A 15,242-nucleotide genomic window follows, 5' to 3' on the forward strand; every position below is an offset into this window, starting at 1 on the left:
CGTGTGGCTGCAAATGGCTGAGCATATGAAGGGTGTTAGGAATTTTTTCCTGGGCAGTTTTCGTTCTTCCATGTGGCCACCTTCATTTTACACACGAGGTGTGACAGAGGTGGAGAAAACAAGGCACTCATCACCTGTTAACTAGCAAACAAGCTTGTGACTCTACTGACACTAACTTTGAAATGTTTGATACATTTCTGCCTTATCTGGTTTTATTCTGAGTTTGATTTTGGAAAGTTTTTTGTAACATTGTTATGAAAGGTGCTATATAAATAAAGTTTATTATTATTATTATTATACATGCATTGTTTCTGTAGTGTTGAAGTTGGTGTCATTTGCCAACAACTCTGGCATCTTAAATCTCCTGGACTTCTGGCTGAAAGGCAACTCTTTGCTAACATCTTCACCTTCTCAGCTTGTTGACGAGATGATATTATGTTTACTTTTTTTGCACCTTCCACTCTTTCTGAATTCTGGAACCTAAGCAGTGTGCATGTGTTTCAGTTTAAAGGCTGTGATCTCTCCTCTAAAATGTCCAATCACACAGATGCTGTCATTAACCTGCACTCGTGCTGATTTGGTCAGCCGAGCTGTCAGTCACCACTGTTCTCAACACACCAAAACAACCGCTGGAATATAAAGTAGTCACATCTGTCACCTTTTTCTCCCTGTTTTCAATTATAAGACACACTTTGGTTTTTCTGTTACAAGTCCAATAAGTTTATTTCAGGCTGTTAACAATCCAATCTACACAAACAATACACTTTAGCCACCACCTAATTCCATAAAGTCAAATACAGTTTTGGGTTTAATTTTAATTTTGTTTATTTTTCAGAATAATTCATTCTTTGACTCCTCGCGTTGTATGACCGAGCCTTGGAGTCGCCTTCGCAGGCGGCTTTGCTCTGTTTTAGAGCCTCCTCTGCGTCATTCAGCTCGGCCATGGTGACGGAGTGAGCTTTGGTCCGAGCTCGTCTTTTCTTGTTGGCCCTGCTGATCTCTTCGTCTTTCTCCATGAGGACCTCTTTCAGCTGGCTCATTTCTGCCTGCCAACTCTCTTTCAGGGCCCTCACTTCACTGGAGGCTTCAAGCTCATCTAAAGAGGCTCTCATCCTCTCGGATTCCTCTTTCTCAGCGAGGAGGCTCTGATTAAGAGAGGCCATCTGCTCATCTCTCTTTTTCAGGTCCTCCATTACCGTCCTGTGCTCGTGGTCCCAGGCATTGACGGTTTCCTCATGTCTGCGCAGCAGCTCACTCATACGTAGTTGCACAGAGCCGATCCATTCTTCACTGTGACGGATCTCCTTGTTGGCATTCTGGAGGTGGGTCTTTAACTTCTTGTTCTCCTCCTCTATGCTGGAGAGTTTCTCCAGCAAGGTCCTTCTCTCTTCCAGATGCGACCCCCAGTTGTTGGGTTTAATTTTAATTTTGTTTATTTTTCAGAATAATTCTTTCTTTGACTCCTCACGTTGTGTGACCGAGCCTTGGAGTTACATTTTATTTGATTTCTGTGTTTTTCGGACTCCATTTTTCTATAAACGTGCCTGATTAGCCAAATTTTTTTTTTCAAAAAGTCTTTCAAATTTGTTTATTTTTGCACCTAATCTTGTAATTCTGCTGCTGTGACACAAAAGTTTCCCTAATTTTATATTGTGTCTGCAGGAAGATGGATCAATGTTTTTGGAAATCAAATTGAACAGAAATCTAAAAGTAATTTAGGAAGGGGAGGGGCATCAAATTTTAAAAAGTGACCTCCAGAAGCTCTTCTTCTTCTTCTTCTTCTTCGTTGTGAGCTGGATGTTTTCTTGCGTGAGGCGTTTGATGTCATCGTTCATTGCTGCCTCTTTTTGCGCCCATGTTTGCTCTTTGAGCAGCAGCATCTGTCTCAGCTCTTCCTTCTCTCTTTCCCACTGCTCTACTCTTCTGGCCCAACTCTCTGAGAGTCCGGACAGCTCCTCTTCGTACCTGTCTTGTGCAGCTGAGAGCTCCTTTCTGATGCTCTCCTCTCTGTCCTGGAGCTCCTTCTTGAAGCTCTCCTTGGTCTCAGAGAGCTCCTTTCTGAAGCTCTCCTCTCTCTCAGAGAGCTCCTTCATGAAGCTCTCCTCTCTGTCAGAGAGCTCCTTCTGGTGGCTTTGGTCTCTTGCTGCCAGCTGCTCTCGTAGTTCTTCCTCAAGAGCTTCGCAGGCGGCTTTGCTCTGTTTTAGAGCCTCCTCTGCGTCATTCACCTCGGCCTTGGTGACGGAGTGAGCTTTGGTCCGAGCTCGTCTTTTCTTGTTGGCCCTGCTGATCTCTTCGTCTTTCTCCATGAGGACCTCTTTCAGCTGGCTCATTTCTGCCTGCCAACTCTCTTTCAGGGCCCTCACTTCACTGGAGGCTTCAAGCTCATCTAAAGAGGCTCTCATCCTCTCGGATTCCTCTTTCTCAGCGAGGAGGCTCTGATTAAGAGAGGCCATCTGCTCATCTCTCTTTTTCAGGTCCTCCGTTACCGTCTTGTGCTCGTGGTCCCAGGCATTGACGGTTTCCTCATGTCTGCGCAGCAGCTCACGCATACGTAGTTGCACAGAGCCGATCCGTTCTTCACTGTGACGGATCTCCTTGTTGGCATTCTGGAGGTGGGTCTTTAACTTCTTGTTCTCCTCCTCTATGCTGGAGAGTTTCTCCAGCAAGGTCCTTCTCTCTTCCATATGCGACCCCTGTGCAGAATGAGCAAAAGAATGCCGCTGTCTCTGGTTAGAGTAATTTATCACTCTGCCTGTATACTCTCTTCTTGCCATTGCGGTTAATGTTGTCAAACAGGATCTACGATGAAATGACTGAACACAAATGTTCTCAAAAAAAGCTAAACTGTCTCTTAATTCAACAAGTTAATACACCAAAAAATGAGTTTCTGACTTATTGGCTCTGGGGTACCTGTATTCATAGTCGGTGAAGATCGAAGGACAGAAAAGTGCTTTGATCATTGACGTCATATGTGGAGGTTGACTCCGCCTTAAGAAACGTGCGCGTGTGAGTTCTGTGCGCATGCGTCTTCCTGTCGCTCCGGCTACAGCTGAAGTGAAGGTAAGCTATTTACATCGGGCTGTTGCTGTGTATAGTACGAATGCAAATGGTAATTAATGAAATGATGAAATATTCCACTTCGCTTGTATTCGGCGTGAGCCTGTGTTGCGTGCCATTACTTGAAACGAAAGTTTGAATCTGTCCCTGGCGGCACCATGGCTGCTTTAAAATCGGGAGCTGAAGGAGGAACAGAGTTACTTTTATTGTTGGCCGGTCAGCTGTTTGTTTGCTAGCTACGTCAACTTCTATGTGCTATGCACTAACATGTCTAGATCTAAGTTTTTATCGGCATGACCCAAAGAGTATTGCATTTTGTGTTTGTCCACACACCGCATTGCAAGCTTAGCTCCCAAACATGTAGGTAAAGTTAGTAGCTTGCTATCATCACGTAGCTAACACTAGCAAAGCAAGTCTGCTGCTGGCTTGTTGCTAGCTGTTAGCACCAGCTGCGACATCAGCATCATTTCTGTGGCAAACTCACACGCGTTTCAATCCTGGAACATCCCAGGTGACTTTTTGAACAAAATAAGCCAATAAGGCTGTTGTGTTAGTCGGCAGCCTGTGGCCGAGGTACTGTGTTATAAGTCAAACACTATTAAAACAGTGTCCAGACGTGATACGCACGTTTATTGCTAACATCAATGCTACATGACGTCCATAAAGCGAAGCCCACTGACATCGATCAAGCAGTATTCATTGATAATGTACAATGCAAATACTTGGTAACAGCACAGCACCTGTGCTGCTCTGTTGTCATTTTCATTAGTCCCTGAAGTTTGTGCTTTTTGCCTTGTTTTTTCTGATGCTTTCAGTAACTGCAGACACAGTCGTGTTATCTCCCAATAAATGAAACAGTAGACAGTAGTAAATGTGTGTATTATGTTCTCATGATGATAATGTTGTGTTTCATCAGAATGGCCCACCGACCTCAACACCCAGCAGGTGTGAAGAAGCACCACCTGACTGCCATGTTCACCATCACCGCTTCACGTTCACTCCACCAGTGAGTGTTTTAAAGAATATTCTAGCTGACTGCATTGATTTACAGAACTAATGATTCTCAAGCAGACATTAAGCCCATGTCCACCAGCTAACAGCAAGGTGATGTAAGTCTGAGGTAACTAAACCACTGTAGGCTAAATCTTTAAATTATGCTTTTCTTGTCATGTATAATTTGATTAATGGAAGTGAACTGTGGTCTTTTCAAAAGAATACAAAGAGCTTAAGTGTCTACGCTGTCAAAGTCAACAAAGCTTATGACTACATCCCCTCTCTCCAGGCCCACATTCCCTCCAAGAGGCTGGCTGCAGATTCAGAGCTGCCTCTCCAAAGCCTCTGTGACCAGGTGACACAAGCACACCTGTCCTTGTCCCGTTGTGTCAGCACCAGTGGAGGAGCTTCTACAACTGACGTCAGGAGAGGTCTAACTATCTGTATACTATTTACAGAGTGAAAGACGGGCACATCACACGGGTTAGTTGTAATTCAACTTATTCTGTTTCACTCACAAAATTAATTCAAGGAGAAACTGAGTCATTTCAACATGATGTATTTTTTCTATTTGGTATGGATTTATTAGCATGGTCAAGAAATGAGACAGTCAAACCACTTTCTGTAGAATATGAGATCCTTGTGCATAAAAACCTGTTCCTGACCCCCCTCTCTCCCCTCTCTGTCTCCCTATTGCTCTTCCAGATCCGTCCCCAGGTGACTTCAGCCATGCCCAGTTCAGCTGGACGTCATCATGCTCCTGCCACCTCTCATACTGTCCTCTCCAGGTCTTCCCTCGTCTTCGTCCTGGCTGTGGCTGCAGCTTGGTGGCTGATGGTCGTCTCTGTGCTGCTGTGGCCCCAAGGTGTCATATTTTACCCTTCACTACAACACATCCTTCCCCAAGTTATATTTTATGGAACATGTGGATTATTTAGTCCAGAATTTTACATATTTGAAAATTTTATATTGTTTCAGATAATTTGATCTAAAAATAAACTTCAAGCAAATCCTTGTCTTATGTTGATCTTTGTGGTAAAAATGAGGTTCACTGAAGTTTTTCCATATTGACAAAAATATTGTCTGCACTGAATAGTTTATGATATTTGTCAAATAAGTTCTGGCTTGACTAGGAATATCCGTATATAGTTTGTGGAATCCATACAGAGTAAAACACTGCCTAGTGAACACAGAAAACTCAGGGTGATCTCCTCACAGCTCCTTTTTCTTATTGAGTAATCTGGATGTCCAAAAACAGGAAGATATATAAAATAAAGCTAAACTAAAATCTTTGTTAGCTAGACATCTGCTAGCACTAGCTGTGTTACCATTAGCTTGTCAGCTTAAATGTTTTAGCAGCTCAAATAAGAGTTTATACAGCGATGTTACACTCTATATAGATAATTGTCATTATGTGCACTGAGTGGTGACAAAAATTAGCTGTAGATTAACTCTGAAGTGTCATCAGTCCCTCTACAGGATTATGAATGGCAAAAATGGATAATAGCTATGTTAAATGCAGGTTTTCATTCCAACCAAGGAGGAGCACACCAGGCTGGACTCATTTAATCAGCTGATCTCAGTCTTCAGCTGATAGTTAGGTGACCGCCTGCTTTAGTCCAACTTAAATCATGGCATGTCTCCAGGATATAACAAGTTGCCTTGCCATCAGTTTAAAGAGGTGTTGTTTTTTCTCTGTAGCTCACAGATCTTCACTCCCGCCATTTTTTTCTTTCTTTTTCAACTCATTACTTTATAAAGCAAGTTCAGTCAATTTGACACATTTTTCAAGTCCCCAAGAAAGCGACCTCGGGTGCCCACTTTACTCGGGGATCAGCCAGGGCTCCCTCCACCATCTGCAGGTGCTGCAAAGCAGCGCTGCTCAATTCTTTACAGCAACAAAGAGGCATGATCGCATGACATCTCTGCTTGCCTCTATCAGCCACTGGCTCCCTGATAGACTTTGAAATGGTTTAAAAAATTGTATTTCCTACATTTAAGGTCTTTTAAATCTCATCTTGAAACTTTCCTTTTTGTGGAAGCTTTTGGAAATGTTTGATCCATTTCTGCCTTATCTGGTTTTATTCTGAGTTTGATTTTGTAAAGCTTTTTGTAACATTGTTATGAAAGGTGCTATATCAATAAAGTTTATTATTATTATACATGCATTGTTTCTGTAGTGTTGAAGTTGGTGTCATACGCCAACAACTCTGGCATCTTAAATCTCCTGGACTTCTGGCTGAAAGGCAACTCTTTGCTAACATCTTCACCTTCTCAGCTTGTTGACGAGATGATATTATGTTTACTTTTTTGCACCTTCCACTCTTTCTGAATTCTGGAACCTAAGCAGTCATGGACGGCTCCACACTGGGGCTAGAGGGTGCTATAGCCCCGTCAAAAATCTGTTTAGCCCCAGTTAAGCCCCTCCAGAATTTTATTTCATATTATAATACATGTATATTAAGTTAAAAAACAATTTCAATAATTTCATTGTATATTTTAATATTTTTTTTTTGTTTAAAAATAAACATTAAAAAGTTCACGAGTTCCAATCCATCCCCGCTTGCCTGTTTCCCATTGATTAGTGTAGCCAAATGCGCCGTCTCTTGGAGAGAAAAAAGGAACAAGGTGAAGCAGTCAACAGCACGCTGGAATTTCTGTCCATGCTTAAACCTTTCAAAGACTCATTTGAGGACATATATAAACTTTTGCGCATATCTGTTACACTGCCTGTAACCTCCGCTTCATGTGAGCGCAGTTTTTCCTGCATGCCGCGCGTAAAAACCTGCCTGAGAAACAGGACGGCAAACCCTCGACTCAGCAACCTGGCCTGCCTGTCCATATACGCAGAACGAACCAAGGCCTTGGATGTCCAGAAGATTATAGACTCATTTGCACTTAACCACAGCAACAGACGCATCGTCCTCTTATAGGACGATCACCAGAGTCTGGTGAGTTTTCCCCTGACGTTGCGATACATTTGATGTGATGATGTGAGGTTTAATCTGTTACACTGTAATGAATGCACAGCGGGACGTGGCATGTATTTTTGTTTGTGGTAAAAATATAATCACCAAGATTGTGATGAGCATGTTCCTTTTACGTTCTTTGAGTGTCTGCCTTGCCCATTTAACAGGCACAGGGTGTTTGTTGTTTCTTCTCGCTGTGGCTATTAATTCCATTTTTGACCGTAGCCTATGTTGTGATCCAAATGAAGCTGTTCTCGTTGCGGCGGCATTTTGTAGCCTTATTAATTTCACTGTTATTTAATCTCTTATGATGTTGTGATCAAAGACAACATTGCCAATGCATAGTTGTTAGTTTTCATTAAGTGCTATGGAATAAATACATTTGTCGCATTTTGGGTATTGTCTGGTTATTGGCAGGCGCATGGTCGCTGTCCGGTGCTGAATCTGTCACTTTTGTACGTGAAACATTTTAGCCATCGCTTTATTGTGTTCGCTTGTATGAGGTTTAGATAATTTATTGAATATTCTTTGGCCAAATTCAATTATAAAAAAAACTCGAACATGCGTGTGCTGTGTATCATTTAGCTGCTTTTATTGAAAAAAGAGAACTCTTTATAAAGTTACCAATCATGAAAATCGATTATTTTCTTAGCACCCTCACGTATTGGTCAAGACCCCCCTTAGCACCGGTAGAAAAAAAATCCTGGCGCCGTCCATGTAAGCAGTGTGCATGTGTTTCAGTTTAAAGGCTGTGATCTCTCCTCTAAAATGTCCAATCACACAGATGCTGTCATTAACCTGCACTCGTGCTGATTTGGTCAGCCGAGCTGTCAATCACCACTGTTCTCAACACACCAAAACAACCGCTGGAATATAAAGTAGTCACATCTGTCACCTTTTTCTCCCTGTTTTCAATTATAAGACACACTTTGGTTTTTTCTGTTACAAGTCCAATAACTTTATTTCAGGCTGTTAACAATCCAATCTACACAAACAATACACTTTAGCCACCACCTAATTCCATAAAGTCAAATACAGTTTTGGGTTAAATTTTAATTTTGTTTATTTTTCAGAATAATTCATTCTTTGACTCCTCGCGTTGTATGACCGAGCCTTGGAGTCGCCTTCGCAGGCGGCTTTGCTCTGTTTTAGAGCCTCCTCTGCGTCATTCAGCTCGGCCATGGTGACGGAGTGAGCTTTGGTCCGAGCTCGTCTTTTCTTGTTGGCCCTGCTGATCTCTTCGTCTTTCTCCATGAGGACCTCTTTCAGCTGGCTCATTTCTGCCTGCCAACTCTCTTTCAGGGCCCTCACTTCACTGGAGGCTTCAAGCTCATCTAAAGAGGCTCTCATCCTCTCGGATTCCTCTTTCTCAGCGAGGAGGCTCTGATTAAGAGAGGCCATCTGCTCATCTCTCTTTTTCAGGTCCTCCGTTACCGTCTTGTGCTCGTGGTCCCAGGCATTGACGGTTTCCTCATGTCTGCGCAGCAGCTCACGCATACGTAGTTGCACAGAGCCGATCCGTTCTTCACTGTAACGGATCTCCTTGTTGGCATTCTGGAGGTCGGTCTTTAACTTCTTGTTCTCCTCCTCTATGCTGGAGAGTTTCTCCAGCAAGGTCCTTCTCTCTTCCAGATGCGACCCCCAGTTGTTGGGTTTAATTTTAATTTTGTTTATTTTTCAGAATAATTCTTTCTTTGACTCCTCACGTTGTGTGACCGAGCCTTGGAGTTACATTTTATTTTGATTTCTGTGTTTTTCATACTCCATTTTTCTATAAATGTGCCCAATTTGCCTATTTTTTTTTTTTTCAAAAAGTCTTTCAAATTTGTTTATTTTTGCACCTAATCTTGTAATTCTGCTGCTGTGACACAAAAGTTTCCCTAATTTTATATTGTGTCTGCAGGAAGATGTATCAATGTTTTTGGAAATCAAATTGAACAGAAATCTAAAAGTAATTTAGGAAGGGGAGGGGCATCAAATTTTAAAAAGTGACCTCCAGAAGCTCTTCTTCTTCTTCTTCGTCGTTGTGAGCTGGATGTTTTCTTGCGTGAGGCGTTTGATGTCATCGTTCATTGCTGCCTCTTTTTGCGCCCATGTTTGCTCTTTGAGCAGCAGCATCTGTCTCAGCTCTTCCTTCTCTCTTTCCCACTGCTCTACTCTTCTGGCCCAACTCTCTGAGAGTCCGGACAGCTCCTCTTCGTACCTGTCTTGTGCAGCTGAGAGCTCCTTTCTGATGCTCTCCTCTCTGTCCTGGAGCTCCTTCTTGAAGCTCTCCTTGGTCTCAGAGAGCTCCTTTCTGAAGCTCTCCTCTCTCTCAGAGAGCTCCTTCATGAAGCTCTCCTCTCTGTCAGAGAGCTCCTTCTGGTGGCTTTGGTCTCTTGCTGCCAGCTGCTCTCGTAGTTCTTCCTCAAGAGCTTCGCAGGCGGCTTTGCTCTGTTTTAGAGCCTCCTCTGCGTCATTCACCTCGGCCTTGGTGACGGAGTGAGCTTTGGTCCGAGCTCGTCTTTTCTTGTTGGCCCTGCTGATCTCTTCGTCTTTCTCCATGAGGACCTCTTTCAGCTGGCTCATTTCTGCCTGCCAACTCTCTTTCAGGGCCCTCACTTCACTGGAGGCTTCAAGCTCATCTAAAGAGGCTCTCATCCTCTCGGATTCCTCTTTCTCAGCGAGGAGGCTCTGATTAAGAGAGGCCATATGCTCATCTCTCTTTTTCAGGTCCTCCGTTACCGTCTTGTGCTCGTGGTCCCAGGCATTGACGGTTTCCTCATGTCTGCGCAGCAGCTCACGCATACGTAGTTGCACAGAGCCGATCCGTTCTTCACTGTGACGGATCTCCTTGTTGGCATTCTGGAGGTCGGTCTTTAACTTCTTGTTCTCCTCCTCTATGCTGGAGAGTTTCTCCAGCAAGGTCCTTCTCTCTTCCATATGCGACCCCTGTGCAGAATGAGCAAAAGAATGCCGCTGTCTCTGGTTAGAGTAATTTATCACTCTGCCTGTATACTCTCTTCTTGCCATTGCGGTTAATGTTGTCAAACAGGATCTACGATGAAATGACTGAACACAAATGTTCTCAAAAAAAGCTAAACTGTCTCTTAATTCAACAAGTTAATACACCAAAAAAATGAGTTTCTGACTTATTGGCTCTGGGGTACCTGTATTCATAGTCGGTGAAGATCGAAGGACAGAAAAGTGCTTTGATCATTGACGTCATATGTGGAGGTTGACTCCGCCTTAAGAAACGTGCGCGTGTGAGTTCTGTGCGCACGCGTCTTCCTGTCGCTCCGGCTACAGCTGAAGTGAAGGTAAGCTATTCACATCGGGCTGTTGCTGTGTATAGTGCGAATGCAAATGGTAATTAATGAAATGATGAAATATTCCACTTCGCTTGTATTCGGCGTGAGCCTGTGTTACGTGCCATTACTTGAAACGAAAGTTTGAATCTGTCCCTGGCGGCACCATGGCTGCTTTAAAATCGGGAGCTGAAGGAGGAACAGAGTTACTTTTATTGTTGGCCGGTCAGCTGTTTGTTTGCCAGCTACGTCAACTTCTATGTGCTATGCACTAACATGTCTAGATCTAAGTTTTTATCGGCATGACCGAAAGAGTATTGCATTTTGTGTTTGTCCACACACCGCATTGCAAGCTTAGCTACCAAACATGTAGGTAAAGTTAGTAGCTTGCTATCATCACGTAGCTAACACTAGCAAAGCAAGTTTGCTGCTGGCTTGTTGCTAGCTGTTAGCACCAGCTGCGACATCAGCATCATTTCTGTGGCAAACTCACACGCGTTTCAATCCTGGAACATCCCAGGTGACTTTTTGAACAAAATAAGCCAATAAGGCTGTTGTGTTAGTCGGCAGCCTGTGGCCGAGGTACTGTGTTATAAGTCAAACACTATTAAAACAGTGTCCAGACGTGATACGCACGTTTATTGCTAACATTAATGCTACATGACGTCCATAAAGCGAAGCCCACTGACATCGATCAAGCAGTATTCATTGATAATGTACAATGCAAATACTTGGTAACAGCACAGCACCTGTGCTGCTCTGTTGTCATTTTCATTAGTCCCTGAAGTTTGTGCTTTTTGCCTTGTTTTTTCTGATGCTTTCAGTAACTGCAGACACAGTCGTGTTATCTCCCAATAAATGAAACAGTAGACAGTAGTAAATGTGTGTATTATGTTCTCATGATGATAATGTTGTGTTTCATCAGAATGGCCCACCGACCTCAACACCCAGCAGGTGTGAAGAAGCACCACCTGACTGCCATGTTCACCATCACCGCTTCACGTTCACTCGACCAGTGAGTGTTTTAAAGAATATTCTAGCTGACTGCATTGATTTACAGAACTAATGATTCTCAAGCAGACATTAAGCCCATGTCCACCAGCTAACAGCAAGGTGATGTAAGTCTGAGGTAACTAAACCACTGTAGGCTAAATCTTTAAATTATACATTTCTTGTCATGTATAATTGGATTAATAGAAGTGAACTGTGGTCTTTTCAAAAAGAATACAAAGTGCTGAAGTGTCTACGCTGTCAAAGTCAACAAAGCTTATGACTACATCCCCTCTCTCCAGGCCCACATTCCCTCCAAGAGGCTGGCTGCAGATTCAGAGCTGCCTCTCCAAAGCCTCTGTGACCAGGTGACACAAGCACACCTGTCCTTGTCCCGTTGTGTCAGCACCAGTGGAGGAGCTTCTACAACTGACATCAGGAGAGGTCTAACTATCTGTATACTATTTACAGAGTGAAAGACGGGCACATCACACGGGTTAGTTGTAATTCAACTTATTCTGTTTCACTCACAAAATGAATTCAAGGAGAAACTGGTTCATTTCAACATGATGTATTTTTTCTATTTGGTATGGATTTATTAGCATGGTCAAGAAATGAGACAGTCAAATCACTTTCTGTAGAATATGAGATCCTTGTGCATAAAAACCTGTTCCTGACCCCCCTCTCTCCCCTCTCTGTCTCCCTATTGCTCTACCAGATCCGTCCCCAGGTGACTTCAGCCATGCCCAGTTCAGCTGGACGTCATCATGCTCCTACCACCTCTCATACTGTCCTCTCCAGGTCTTCCCTCGTCTTCGTCCTGGCTGTGGCTGCAGCTTGGTGGCTGATGGTCGTCTCTGTGCTGCTGTGGCCCCAAGGTGTCATATTTTACCCTTCACTACAACACATCCTTCCCCAAGTTATATTTTATGGAACATGTGGATTATTTAGTCCAGAATTTTACATATTTGAAAATTTTATATTGTTTCAGATAATTTGATCTAAAAATAAACTTCAAGCAAATCCTTGGCTTATGTTGATCTTTGTGGTAAAAATGAGGTTCACTGAAGTTTTTCAATATTGACAAAAATATTGTCTGCACTGAATAGTTTATGATATTTGTCAAATAAGTTCTGGCTTGACTAGGAATATCCGTATATAGTTTGTGGAATCCATACAGAGTAAAACACTGCCTAGTGAACACAGAAAACTCAGGTTGATCTCCTCACAGCTCCTTTTTCTTATTGAGTAATCTGGATGTCCAAAAACAGGAAGATATATAAAATAAAGCTAAACTAAAATCTTTGTTAGCTAGACATCTGCTAGCACTAGCTGTGTTACCATTAGCTTGTCAGCTTAAATGTTTTAGCAGCTCAAATAAGAGTTTATACAGCGATGTTACACTCTATATAGATAATTGTCATTATGTGCACTGAGTGGTGACAAAAATTAGCTGTAGATTAACTCTGAAGTGTCATCAGTCCCTCTACAGGATTATGAATGGCAAAAATGGATAATAGCTATGTTAAATGCAGGTTTTCATTCCAACCAAGGAGGAGCACACCAGGCTGGACTCATTTAATCAGCTGATCTCAGTCTTCAGCTGATAGTTAGGTGACCGCCTGCTTTAGTCCAACTTAAATCATGGCATGTCTCCAGGATATAACAAGTTGCCTTGCCATCAGTTTAAAGAGGTGTTGTTTTTTCTCTGTAGCTCACAGATCTTCACTCCCGCCATTTCTTTTCTTTCTTTTTCAACTCATAACTTTATAAAGCAAGTTCAGTCAATTTGACACATTTTTCAAGTCCCCAAGAAAGTGACCTCGGGTGCCCACTTTACTCGGGGATCAGGCTCCCTCCACCATCTGCAGGTGCTGCAAAGCAGCGCTGCTCAATCCTTTGCAGCAACAAAGAGGCATGATCACATGACCTCTCTGCTTTCCTCCACTGGCTCCCTGATAGACTTTGAAATGGTTTAAAAATTGTATTGCCTACATTTAAGGTCTTTTAAATCTCATCTTGAAACTTTTCTTTTTGTGGAAGCTTTTGGAAATGTTTGATCCATTTCTGCCTTATCTGGTTTTATTCTGAGTTTGATTTTGTAAAGCTTTTTGTAACATTGTTATGAAAGGTGCTATATAAATAAAGTTTATTATTATTATTATTATACATGCATTGTTTCTGTAGTGTTGAAGTCGGTGTCATACGCCAACAACTCTGGCATCTTAAATCTCCTGGACTTCTGGCTGAAAGGCAACTCTTTGCTAACATCTTCACCTTCTCAGCTTGTTGACGAGATGATATTATGTTTACTTTTTTGCACCTTCCACTCTTTCTGAATTCTGGAACCTAAGCAGTCATGGAGGGCTCCACACTGGGGCTAGAGGGTGCTATAGCCCCGTCAAAAATCTGTTTAGCCCCAGTTAAGCCCCTCCAGAATTTTATTTCATATTATAATACATGTATATTAAGTTATAAAACAATAAATAAAACAATTTCAATAATTTCATTGTATATTTTAATAATTTTTTTTGTTTAAAAATAAACATTTTTAAACAAAGCCATCGCTTTATTGTGTTCGCTTGTATGAGGTTTAGATAATTTATTGAATATTCTTTGGCCAAATTCAATTATAAAAAAAACTCGAACATGCGTGTGCTGTGTATCATTTAGCTGCTTTTATTGAAAAAAGAGAACCTCTTTATAAAGTTACCAATCATGAAAATCGATTATGTTCTTAGCACCCTCACGTATTGGTCAAGACCCCCCTTAGCACCGGTAGAAAAAAAATCCTGGCGCCGTCCATGTAAGCAGTGTGCATGTGTTTCAGTTTAAAGGCTGTGATCTCTCCTCTAAAATGTCCAATCACACAGATGCTGTCATTAACCTGCACTCGTGCTGATTTGGTCAGCCGAGCTGTCAATCACCACTGTTCTCAACACACCAAAACAACCGCTGGAATATAAAGTAGTCACATCTGTCACCTTTTTCTCCCTGTTTTCAATTATAAGACACACTTTGGTTTTTTCTGTTACAAGTCCAATAACTTTATTTCAGGCTGTTAACAATCCAATCTACACAAACAATACACTTTAGCCACCACCTAATTCCATAAAGTCAAATACAGTTTTGGGTTAAATTTTAATTTTGTTTATTTTTCAGAATAATTCATTCTTTGACTCCTCGCGTTGTATGACCGAGCCTTGGAGTCGCCTTCGCAGGCGGCTTTGCTCTGTTTTAGAGCCTCCTCTGCGTCATTCAGCTCGGCCATGGTGACGGAGTGAGCTTTGGTCCGAGCTCGTCTTTTCTTGTTGGCCCTGCTGATCTCTTCGTCTTTCTCCATGAGGACCTCTTTCAGCTGGCTCATTTCTGCCTGCCAACTCTCTTTCAGGGCCCTCACTTCACTGGAGGCTTCAAGCTCATCTAAAGAGGCTCTCATCCTCTCGGATTCCTCTTTCTCAGCGAGGAGGCTCTGATTAAGAGAGGCCATCTGCTCATCTCTCTTTTTCAGGTCCTCCGTTACCGTCTTGTGCTCGTGGTCCCAGGCATTGACGGTTTCCTCATGTCTGCGCAGCAGCTCACGCATACGTAGTTGCACAGAGCCGATCCGTTCTTCACTGTAACGGATCTCCTTGTTGGCATTCTGGAGGTCGGTCTTTAACTTCTTGTTCTCCTCCTCTATGCTGGAGAGTTTCTCCAGCAAGGTCCTTCTCTCTTCCAGATGCGACCCCCAGTTGTTGGGTTTAATTTTAATTTTGTTTATTTTTCAGAATAATTCTTTCTTTGACTCCTCACGTTGTGTGACCGAGCCTTGGAGTTACATTTTATTTTGATTTCTGTGTTTTTCATACTCCATTTTTCTATAAATGTGCCCGATTTGCCTAATTTTTTTTTTTTCAAAAAGTCTTTCAAATTTGTTTATTTTTGCACCTAATCTTGTAATTCT

The 15,242-nt window shown here is 42.4% G+C and overlaps 2 long non-coding RNA genes across 4 annotated transcripts; both read left to right on the top strand.

Moving 5' to 3' along the window:
* The first annotated feature begins 2,996 nt into the window (after window positions 1-2,996).
* LOC121627494 lies at window positions 2,997-5,065 on the top strand. Of its 2 annotated transcripts, none has more exons than XR_006008034.1 (4): window positions 2,997-3,060; window positions 3,974-4,063; window positions 4,340-4,533; window positions 4,756-5,065. It is a non-coding gene; the product is annotated as an uncharacterized LOC121627494 (long non-coding RNA). The 2 variants fall into 2 exon arrangements; XR_006008035.1 differs by lacking the exon at window positions 2,997-3,060 and adding an exon at window positions 3,069-3,109.
* Window positions 5,066-10,265: 5,200 nt separating this feature from the next.
* On the top strand, window positions 10,266-12,324 carry LOC121627477. 2 transcript variants are annotated; one of them, XR_006008030.1, is made up of 4 exons: window positions 10,266-10,318; window positions 11,232-11,321; window positions 11,599-11,792; window positions 12,015-12,324. It is a non-coding gene; the product is annotated as an uncharacterized LOC121627477 (long non-coding RNA). The 2 variants fall into 2 exon arrangements; XR_006008029.1 differs by lacking the exon at window positions 10,266-10,318 and adding an exon at window positions 10,324-10,367.
* The last annotated feature ends 2,918 nt before the right edge of the window (window positions 12,325-15,242 follow it).

The sequence above is a fragment of the Chelmon rostratus genome, chromosome 24 (assembly GCF_017976325.1).
Source record: "Chelmon rostratus isolate fCheRos1 chromosome 24, fCheRos1.pri, whole genome shotgun sequence".
Classification (NCBI taxonomy): Eukaryota; Metazoa; Chordata; class Actinopteri; order Chaetodontiformes; family Chaetodontidae; genus Chelmon; species Chelmon rostratus.